Source organism: Saccostrea echinata, unplaced genomic scaffold, assembly GCF_033153115.1.
Source record: "Saccostrea echinata isolate AGI-Se365-2 ecotype Australia unplaced genomic scaffold, CSIRO_AGI_Sech_v1 ptg000014l, whole genome shotgun sequence".
NCBI lineage: Eukaryota > Metazoa > Mollusca > Bivalvia > Ostreida > Ostreidae > Saccostrea > Saccostrea echinata.
Window position 1 is genome coordinate 10,776,233 of NW_026889763.1, and position 12,016 is coordinate 10,788,248.

At 30.2% G+C, this 12,016-nt stretch overlaps 1 protein-coding gene across 2 annotated transcripts in view; it reads left to right on the forward strand.

Annotated features, from left to right (window-relative positions):
* The first annotated feature begins 3,822 nt into the window (after window positions 1–3,822).
* LOC133186732 (homeobox protein Hox-C5a-like) overlaps window positions 3,823–12,016 on the forward strand; it is a 29,741-nt gene continuing 21,547 nt past the window's right edge. The window contains exon 1 of one of the 2 annotated variants that reach the window (XM_061322015.1): window positions 3,823–3,847. The gene's annotated coding sequence lies outside the window, so the exon portion shown is untranslated. Of the gene's footprint in view, window positions 3,848–7,073; window positions 7,245–12,016 lie in introns of those variants that run through there. The other variant, XM_061322012.1, reaches the window with a different exon arrangement.

A 12,016-nucleotide genomic window follows, 5' to 3' on the forward strand; every position in this document is an offset into this window, starting at 1 on the left:
ACACCCTCCTAAAAAGTCCGGAAAACTAAATTATTTTTAAAAAATTAAAAATAACTTACATGTACTTCAATCGACATGAAACTTAAAATTGATTTGTAAATCATCCATATGAGATAGAGATATATGAACTAAAATAAGCTCGTTTTCTACAGTCCCAGCAAAATAGGATCCAGAAAACAGTAAATATCTATAATAATTTTCTAAGTGGGGATAACTTTCGTGAAAATGATTCAATCGACATGAAACTCAGACTTTATTGTAAGACTTAGCCATTTGTCGTCAATATAAAGAGACAAACCAAATCAGTTAATTTCAGGAGTACCTAAAAGCACAGCAAAAAAGTTCAGAGCACTAACTTTGGCGGAAGTAAGTCGGACAGCGGTAACATTATATGTTCTTTGCCATTTCTGGCGGAAGCATAAAAATCAACCAACAAAACTTTCGTCATTTCCTCCCTTGTATCGTTTGAGTTGTATTGTGTAATCTACACAGTTGAAGATATAGCAGCCACAATGCTACAATTGTTTCTTTGAAGATTAGTTTTATTGAAGGTATAGATTGTAACGTTTTTCGCTTCTGGAGTTATTTTGTCCAACTACGGTGCTTTTTTCCCTTTTGATATTATCATCTTGTAATTCATTAAATTTCCAGATGGCAGTAAATACAAAATTTACACAATAAATTTTCTATTTACTGACACCCTGTACATTCAAAATTTGCATGACATTAAGCTGAAATATCATATTCCAAGAATGTTCCAAAGCCGTTAAATAAATACTTTAGTTTATCATAGCATTTTACAATTATCAAAAGGACTGATTCGTATTAAAATTATGAGGTTATAAATATGAATATAGAGAAAAGAAGATGAATATATAGTCCAATATGGCTTCCTAAGGATATAACAATATTTGGCCAGAAAAAAGTTTTATTACATGTTATGATCTTTTCTCTTTCAATATAAGTACTTTTTTTAAAAAGCGAAGATAACGACCATACATGTAAATCTGGCTTATCTATTTGGATTGTGTTTTGTGGCCCAAAAATCATTTCAAAAAACTACTCAGTGTTGTGGCCCAAAAGCTTTTTTTTCACAACAATTATTAAGTTTTTTTTTGTAAGATATCTCACGAAAAGTTCATTTATTAAAACTAGAAAACTAATGAGGACAGACATCTTCCCTAGCAACGGTCTTATTACGCTTTGTAATCCTTGAAAGTAAATGTGAAATTAAATCGAAAGTTTTCAAAAGCGATTTTCAGAATAAAAATATCGAGTGTTTCATCAAAATTTTAGCGGGAGTATAAAAATGTCTGATATCGGACTTCACCATTTTAAGTAGTACATGTAGGTCATTAGAAAATTGTTAGAGATTTTGTCAGCGTAAGAATTTGGCGTATTTTATTATGGCTGTGAAATGATATAAAATACTATTGTGGGGTGTACTTTTGTCAATTAGTCCTAGTCCTATAGTTTTGGCGGAAGCATAAAATTGTTTTAAATCGGTTTTTACTATTTAAAGTGTGTAAAAGTACATGTAGGTCCCTAGAAAATTGGAAGAGATTTTGTCAGCGTAAGAATTTGGCGTATTTTATTATGGCTGTGAAATGATATAAAATACTATTGTGGGGTGTACTTTTGTCAATTAGTCCTAGTCCTATAGTTTTGGCGGAAGCATAAAATTGTTTTAAATCGGTTTTTACTATTTAAAGTGTGTAAAAGTACATGTAGGTCCCTAGAAAATTGGAAGAGATTTTGTCAGCGTAAGAATTTGACATACTTTTTATGGCTGTGAAATAATATAAAATACTTTTGCAGGGTGCACTTTGGCAATTAGTCCTATTAAAATGTATTTTAATACTTGTTTCATTGGGTATACTTTACATTTTATTACATTTCAACAGGTAAAATACTGTAATTTATTTATTGAATAAAATTGATATTTTGTCACAATGTAAAAGAATATCTGAATGATATTTTGTCACAGTGTTTAAGAATACAAGAAGTGCGGCAAAACTCTGTATTTTATTCCCTTTGCGAAGAGTGTTGTAAAAAAAAATCTTCCTTGTCTGTTATAAGTCAGAGAGACTAAATAAACTATCCTGACAGAGACTAAAACTGCCAGAGTTTCTCCAAATATGTTTTGAAATCCATGTTTACAATTTTTTTCAATCTCACAATCGCTAAGCTATACCGTCTCAACCGCTCAACTATGACGTCACCGCTTAATTACCTGTGTTACGAAAATAAGGAGGCAACGGAAAAATCCAAGAAAATACAATTAACAGAAAATTCAATAGAGGCTATATTTTCAGGTTGAATATGGAATTTATTCCATTCGTGAGACATGATTTTTTTTATATTTTCACTCGTGCTTTGCAGAAGTAAAAATAAGAAAAATTCTGTCCCATTCGTGAAGTAAACTCCATATCCAACTACAAAACATTGAATATCCTCTACAATTCTAAAAAAAAAAAAGGTTACATATAAGAGAGGTTAAGAACTGTATCCTAACTATAAAAAATCGTTCATTTAGTTTCTCGTAAGAGTGTTCATGACACGGAAGATATATATATATATATATATATATATATATATATATATATATATATATATATATATATATATATATATATATATATATATATAAACCTTGTTATCTCGAACTCGAAGGGACCGAGAAAATGCTTCGAGATATCCGAGAATTAGAGATATTCAGGGTAAAATTATTAAGGAATAAGCAGTTGGGACTTCAAAATGACAACGACATATCCATAGTATTCGAGATATCCGTTTTCGAGATACCGAAGTTTAACTATATATATATATATATATATATATATATATATATATATATATATATATATATATATATATATATATATATATATATATATATATCACAGAAGATTGTTTTGATAAAAATCAATTGAGCTTTTTTCTTTAAATGAAATTTTTTTTTTATTTGGTACAATGGCCACTAGACTCCTATGTTTTCGCTCTAATACATGTACATTCTTTATATCAAGAGCCTGTTTGTATAAGTCTGCTGCTTAATCTGTTTGAAATTAATGTATATTTGTGTTTAAGAAATAACAGCCTTATTCAGACATGTAGCATCGTTGCAAAGTCAAGGTTATGATGTCAAATAATAAAATATTGTCATAAAATCTTATCACTGTCTTAAGATCAATATATGTTAATACTAATACTGAATTGTTTATAAACACAAAAATAAAGTCTTTAATCGCGATGTTTACATTATTTTCTGAAATACAGTACTTACAAACAATGTACATGTATATAGCCTAGCGCTGAAAAATCCTCAGCTGTGATCTTTCATTAACACAATCAATCTTAACAATTGGTTTTGAAATTTAGATACAACTTTTATAATATTGATATTGATTTTTTTTAAATTTATTATTTATTTCATTTCAGTTTCAATTCAAATATCAAACAGTAGAAAATAAAAAGAAATAATTAAAAATGTCGGTTCAAAAGATTAATGGCATGACATGGGCTCGGAATCAACTTCATCATCTTGCCTTCACGGTTTGCTTTGTCCTGGTCAAGCTCAGAGCTTCGTATAGCTGATGTGTAAATATGCCGCTTATTTCTGCAACCTTTGCCATGACAAGATGCAAAATGATAATTTGCACATTTCAAATAAATATTTGGTTCCAATTTTTGATTTATTCGAAAAATATTGAAATGAGACACCCGGCGGCCTATAAATCACTAGACCGACCATAATCACACGGGGATCGCCATGTTGAAGAAGGGCCAGTTGATACGAGTAGCTATAAAACAGAGATCAAACTAAAAGAACCCAAAGTAAGCTTGGGTGAGTAGTGATAGATAAATTGACTAAAATCCTCTCACTGACTGTGTATTCATCACTGTAAGGCAAGTTGTCGCTGCGGACTTTCTACCGTTCAAATCAGGCCATCTGACAAATTAAATAAATGATCTCAAGTCCAGCAGGAATTGTTTCTAATTTCCTTCAGCGAGATTACAAATAAATTGGTTTGTAATTTAATCACAACAGTCAAATTTTCTGTAGATTTGGGAAACTAATAAAATTTAAAAACATTAGATTCACCTTTCTACTTATTTAAACATGCATTAATTTTTAGGGGTACATTTGTAAATATTCCAGCGTACTTTAATACATGTAAAACAGGTGCATGTATGTTGTGTATATTTCCCATACAATTCAAGTTATCAGTTACAAGTAAACATAAATATATTACATGTATAAGGCTAATTGAATTTCTCCTGATAATTAGCAATACTAAACCCAGATGCACAGTTTGAGAATGAAAATGTTTTGTTAAAACCTCGTTATAATTTTTGCAATGCTAAAATTATTTTGTTATGTTGCGACCTAAATATACATATGTACAAGTATATGTACATGTATCTAAGGGGGATTGAAGTTTGTTAATTAAATAACGTGCATTCTAAATGGACGTTATCATTTTTTGTTCAACATAAACTAATAGTGGAATCTAACTATCCCTTTTTATCACATCTTTTTGTTTTATTATGAAATATATTAGCAACTATTCAAAGGTTAATTTAGATTTTATTCCGTAATATAAAAATAATATTAATATTAAAATCAGTAAATAATGGCTCTGCGTACATTGCTAGCTAAGATAAACATTTTACTTCCATTTTCATATGACACTTTAGAAGTGTTTCCGGTTTCTCCATGTATACTAAAAGGTTTTTCCTTATATATATGTAAATTCCAGACAGAATGAAACCTAAATGGCATATGAAAGCCCCTTTATCAGCTGGCGAACTTTAAATTTACAACATCAATGGCATCTGCTTTTTGAAAAATTCTACAAAAAAAAAAAAAAATAAATAAAAATAAAAATAAATATTCTGTTAAGCATTATGCATATATAAAAAGTATGAAATTAAGGGCATTGGCTCTTGGCAGAACTGAAATTTTCCTTTAATCAATAAATCATCAAGTAGTAAATTTTTAGGTTTTTTATACAAGAAAAAAAGTATTGTTTACAGTCGATCCCTTTGGAATAAAAAACAGCAAAGAAATAAATAAATCACGCTCGAAATGAAAACAAAATATTCTACCGTCTTTTTTTAATATTCATATTTTTCTTTTTGTATTCGCGAAACAATTCTAAAACAAATTTTGAATTAAAAAAAAGGAGAAGGGTGCAATGGGATTTAAACATTAAAAATACAAACATTTTAAACCATGTATTTTAATTCCGTTATGTAATGGAGTGTCCTTTTTTTTTCCTAATTACGTATGAAACTTATTGAAAAGAAATATTTTTCTCATGTAAATACTTATAAATTTGAGAATCTTATGTCCACCACAGATGTAGACTTACTGATAAAGTTATCAGTTGTTAAAAAGAGATATTGGCATGTTTTCAGTAATACCCTTATATTACATGTATACTACTCTTTCTTAACTTGACTTTGTATTTTGTATTATTTATGTAAATATGTTCATGAACCTCATATACCCTTGTATGATCTGAAAGTAATAAACAAACAATATTAATTTGGATGTTTCCCGTAAAAAAAAAAATTAAATATCACCTGACAGACTATCTATCCGTTGTTTCATTGATTATTCTGTATTTACACTTTCTTGGGTGGCCGTAATCGGATAATTGTAAAAATTTTTCAAACATTTTTGAATACGAAACAAAAAAAAAAAAAAAAGGATTAAAAAAATAAAAAAGACAGATTATAAGTTTACATACTTATGTATGTGCCGCAATATTGATTACATGTTTATGTTCATAAATGTTGCCACCCACTTATTTTTGATCGATGTCCAATATTTTTATGACAATAAACATGCACAAGGATAAGCACATTCATTGTAATTTTATACAGATGTATATCTGATGTGTGCATGTGATGCGAAAATAATAGCAGATACTTTACTTTATTTGGAATAGAATTCATTCCTGTCTTAGGTACATGTAAATTTACACACAGTGCTGGAATGTAACATGTATTTATGTCTAAATCTTTCCTCGTGAGATTTTTTTAAAAATTGAATTTGATTTCTTTTGAATCGCAGAATAAAAGAATATGGTCATTTGCAGATTTATCTTTTACTTAACACACATATACAAAGGGAAAATGGTTTTAAAACGCATTCATCGAGGAATGGAAGTACAGATTTTATTATAAAATCGATGGCGAGTCATATGCTGAAAGGCAAATGGCATATTGATTTAAAAATTCTTAGAAAAGTAAAATAGGATTTTATGAAATTATATGAATAAAGAACCAAGCATAATTTTCTCTAGTTTGAAATTAATTAGATTTGTCGAATCAATTTTATGTCAGTTTTTACAAGTTAAGATTGTAACAAGAAATTTAAACTGCTAATTAAATAAATGCAAAATGCATTTTAAAGATATCTAAAAATATAAATCAATATTTGAAGATATCAAATTTTTAAACCTTTTTCTTAAATTAAAATCAAGTTTCGATGTTAATGCAAGAATAAATATTTTTTCTCGATTTCAAACACCTGGTTAAGTACAGTAAAAAATATTGGAACGACGAAATAAAACTGTTCTTTTATTGTTAAATAAAGAAAAATGATTTCGTGTGATTATGTTTATGGAAACCAATAATTCATGGTATTACATTTTTCTCAGGTGATTAATTGATGATGTGTTAAAAAAATCTTCGGATACTCGACATTTATGTAGTAAGCACTCCGCCACGTGATAATGAATTATAATTAAATTCATTCACTCAATTTTTTATTAACATTCTCATCATTTACTGCCTTTTCTAGCCTCATAAAGATAACAAACTCCCGATCTGGTAGTTTATAATTATTCTCCGCACGACAGTTACATTTATAATTCCATAGATAAGCTACCCGAAATAATAACAATAAAAGTCATGTAAAATTTTACATATCTTCTTATTGGATTACACAAGAAGAACACGTGTGATTCTTGACATTTATAACTGATTAACTGCAGAGAAGAACACGCCACATTAAGTTTTCTGAATTGGGTGTGTAACTAGTGCTGTTTGAGTTATATAGAGGCCCATGAAAAAAATATACTTATGAAGCCTAGCAAATACCAGCATTTCCATTGGTCGGTTCCTTATACATTACGAGATCTCAACAGGAGATTGCGCGAGATCAAATTATTTTTCCTAACCGCCACAGAAAACAATACCTTCATCAAAAGAAGATTTACAGATTTTGGGTAAGTCATATGTTATTTCTCCAAAGTTTCCCTCAATGCATTAAATGAAATGATGAGTTTCTTTTATGAGGAAGCCAGTATGATCAGACAGCACTGCCGGTCTGGTTATTGACGAAAACAATTTATGACCAAAAACAGTTTCTGTCTTCTGTGATTTATGGAGACCTGTTCAAATAGAAAAACGAATTAATTATTCAAATTTCAATTATTGCAACTGAATCATGACAGAACTTGCAAGGCTCTTAGAGTGAAAACCAATGTTTTGCAATTGCGCAAATTGTACTTAATGCAAGTGAAGACACTTAGAATTCATGATTCTACTCCAATCGATTGCGCTTTGTTTCCTGCATGCAACTAAAACACGCGTAAGTGTTAAACCCATTACCAGTACATGTTAAACTTTTGTAATTAGCGAAACAAATTTAGTCCGGATATAGCATTTCCATTGGTAAAGGATGGAAAGAAAATGGGGCATATCTGAAAAGATTCCGGCAACTTTGCTGCTTTGTGATTATTTGTAAGCACCTAGTATTGGTTCCGTTAGGTTCCCGGGGATCAGTCGGTACTACTATTACAAACGAAGTAGCGCATGAGTAAACTTCAAATTTTTAAAAATAAAATCTAAAAGATTCGTTCTCTGATACTGCGATATAGCTTTGATCTTTTTAAAACAATCGGGTATTTAATACTTCCAGCAATAAACAATCTAGATAATGTTACGTCGAAGAGACAAAAGCATCGTGCTCATCTTCAAGAAGTAAACAAAGTCACTCACTGGATCGTTAACAATAAAATGCTAATCACACGATGATGTAGATCCGAGCGTAAGACCTACATCAGTTATTAATTCTGATCTCAAATTATGATTAATTAAGACTTAAAACCAGGAAAATAGATTTAAAGAGATCTTCGGTGATGAGATGACAATTAAAACAATCTGATTTATTATTAATTTGTATATCATTTCTTCATGTGCGGCAAATAAAACTGTACTCATCGCCATAAACAAAGCTTGCTATTTTATCCCCTTATCGCCAACACGTTTTTTCCCCTGTCGCATAAATCTCGTGATCTTTAGTATTGTTACCATGTGTCACTTATTTATTCAAGATAGCCGAGGAGCAGAGCTATAAATTTACCCGTCCTATCGCGGCATACCGACCACAAGAAAAATGTTTATAAGAACGACTCTGCATCCGATGAGAGACAGGCAGATAGGCTGGGGAAGACAATGATGGAGTTCTTTCTGGAGGGTCAATCCAGACGGTAGCCGAGGTTCCCCCTTTCCACTCCATCTCAAACAACTAGAGACTCCTCGTGTCTTATCCTTGATCAGATATCAACCTCCGTGGTTGTTCCTCTCTGTATCGGGCCCTCTCTTTTTCTTTTCCTTAAATTATGTACATATCTAATTTTATTTTGTTGATATTTGACTAAAATATGTCTTTCCCTACCCGCAGAGATTCAGCGAAAAAAAGTAATATATTTCCATTTTGTTTAACTCTTGAATTCTTGGAGATGAAAGTGTAGCTTCTAAATTTTGTTCGTAAATAACTCTACTTAAAAATGGGGGGACACTGAACATATGTAATATTTTTCTGTCCAAAAAAAAACTCTTTCAATGTAATTACGTTAAATCCAAATCGAAATATGGTCTATAAACCATAGTTCAGACACATGCAATTTTGTTGTATTAATTTCTTAATTTTCAATCTTATTTTCATTATTATTTTTTCAAGGACTTAAAATGAGGATAAATAAAATAAATTACATAAACATAAATTTCCATCGATCGGGTACTTCTCAATACGAAATCAACACAAGAAGTCTGACGTTGTTTCCTGACTTTGTTATGTTTACTATGTCTCTGGATTTCAGGAGGATTCTATTAAAATGAATCTGATTCCTTCGTGAGTTTAACAACTGTGCTGAGCTTCGGTGAGATCCCACCAAGACCTGATTAAAACTTAATTCTCTTTTATTTGTCGCATCCATCAAATCGATATACTGGCTCCTTATCTAGAATTAAGACTAATCTATTTTCTGTTGAAAAAAAGGCCTGGCATTAAAACTGTAGGTTAAAATGCGGAACAGGATACATTAAACTACAATCGCATAGAGGATAAAACAAAATATTTGTGAATATAAAAAAATATCAAACGCCTTTCTTACTTCCTCCAAAATAATAGAAAATAAATTTTGATTTCTTTTTCTACAATTAGAAATTGTATTTTGTTTACATACTGTGACCCCAAAAACATAATATTGTTTGAAATTAAAAGTTAAAGATGATTTTGTTCTATATGATATCTTTCTTGAAAGTTCAGGACTTAATGATTTTTCTTTTGTACAAGTTTTGATGTTTCGTGCAGAAAAATCATTATTGCCTGCTTCCAAAGTCTTAATTGAATAATTTGATATTTATTTAGAAAATCAGCTTGAGACACCGTGACTTTCTTAATCCAGTTTTGTGATTACCGGTTTTCTACCTGAATTATTTTACACGGGAAGGAAAAATAAAAACATTGTTTTAAGACTCCATTACATTGTTTTACACATTGCTGACTTCCTTCTTAATGCAGTAATCAATGAAATTTATTGACTAAATTTGAAGGAATATATCTTGAAGAAATACGTCTTATTTAATTTTGGTTTAAGTAATTAATATTTCGGATATTATACCAACGCAGTTTTCAAAACTCAAACTCCACGTAATATCGTGATAGTCTGTATTGTTATATCTAAATACCAAAATATCGGGTAATTATTATTTTTTTTATATACATGTATATATAATTTTAAAGGATATTGAAGTTATTAAATTTAACATTATCTTTTAAAAAAAGAAAGCATTTTTTTTGTTAATTTGAGAATTATATCTGTTCAGCTTTGTCAATATTACTATCAACAATAAATTTCATATGCGCAGTTTGATTTTTAGGTTTTTAGATTGTTTTTCTGAACTTTTACGAAAATTTTAATACGCTTAGTTCAAAGAAAACCTATCGGTGTTAATTTTCTTCATCTTCAGAATAGAAAACAAAGAAACTTTAAAGAATTGAGAATTTGTCGACTTGGATGTTTTTTGTACTGTATAAAGTGAGTGCATTTGGATTTGTGTGAAAGGTAAAAAGAACAATTTTAGCACCAACATGGCCATTTTACAATTTGCAGCGATATTCACCTGGCGACATAGTTTAATCTTGTAAATAGGAACGCGAGAATCTTGAATTGTGATGAAATGTCAAATTTGATAGATTGTAATGTTCCGCATAAGTATATACACGTGATTGAAATAAATGATTTATTTCTGCGAAGAAATCTGGTTTTGGAAGGAATTCTTACGTTACTCGAAAACACACTTCTTTAAGCACTGCAAGACGAAATCAATGCAAAAAGATGACGACTTCGTGATTCTCAATAATCCGACCTAAGCGTAGCTTTCTATCAATTTTATGCACGGTTTTCCGGAATGTCATAAATAGGAGAAACCCAAATAATTCATGATATTTAATCCCAGACCTTCAGCTAGATCCAGACGTATTCATTTTCTCCAACTTTACAGAATCAAACCAAAGCCAAATAAAGAATCCACAAAAGGTCTGCTCTGCTTTCGTCTTGTTTCTTAATATTTCTTTTGACGACCGTTTTGTGTATCTACATTTGCAATGATAATCGGCACCCCGATTGCTATATCACTATGTTTGTTGGGCAATGTAGGATCGTTGGTTTTATATTTCTGTGTATTGTTAATGGTGACACACAAAAGCACAGAAATAGAAACTAGATATATCTATTATGTCAGAACTAACCATCCTGACCAGAACTACTTACTTTTAAGCTTTCTTTTCTTTACCCTCTGGCGTATTTTGATCTGCAGTCTATGTTGACAATACAAAGTCAATTTTGAAAGGGATAAAGACATCTTTCGTATTATATTCAAGATGAATGCTGGTTTCATCAACACAATGCTCATACACGTCACAACATTTACCCCGTTCATTTTTTGTTCAATTTAATATACACATATTAAAAAAGTATATAAGAATAGTCAGTTGTACATTGAAGCACTATGCAATGTCAATAAAGGAAATTATTACTATGTTCTGCTCATTTGTACAATGTTAAAGTTACCGGGACTTTTCATCTGGGAGGAGAATAATTTCATTTTGACTGTTTTTTTTTTCAGAGGAAATAATTTCATTTGGGCGATGGAACTATTTTTTGGTTCAAAAAGGGAGGGGGCTCCACTTTTTTATTAGAATAGCATTCTGCTTTGTTAGTAAATGTTCATTTTCATTTTCTTTTTTCTTTTTTGTTTGTTTGTTTGTTTGTTTTTTGCTTGGCAGATTCTTTTGGGAAGGGGGGGGGGGTTGGCTCCCCACTTTTGAGACAGTTTACGTTGCTACGGGCCTGAAAAGGGAGTCAGTTATACACTCTAGTTTATTGTTAATTTATATTCTTAAAGAACAATATACTGTACATAAAATATATACCTGACAAAGGTTAAAAGTTATATTTTAGTTAATATTGTGTAGTTAGAAAAATCTGTGTCTCGGGACAGGTTCTTATCACATTATCATTTTAACGATTAAAACATTTTATCTAACTATTGTGATGTTAACTAAATATTATTAAAAGTCACAATCATTTTACATGAAATACCTAATAAAAGTTAAAAGAACACAACATTGAACACTATATACTGATCGACACTGTGCACGAAATCAGATATCAGTTTAGACTGGATATCTGTAGTCCCCAACTGAAAA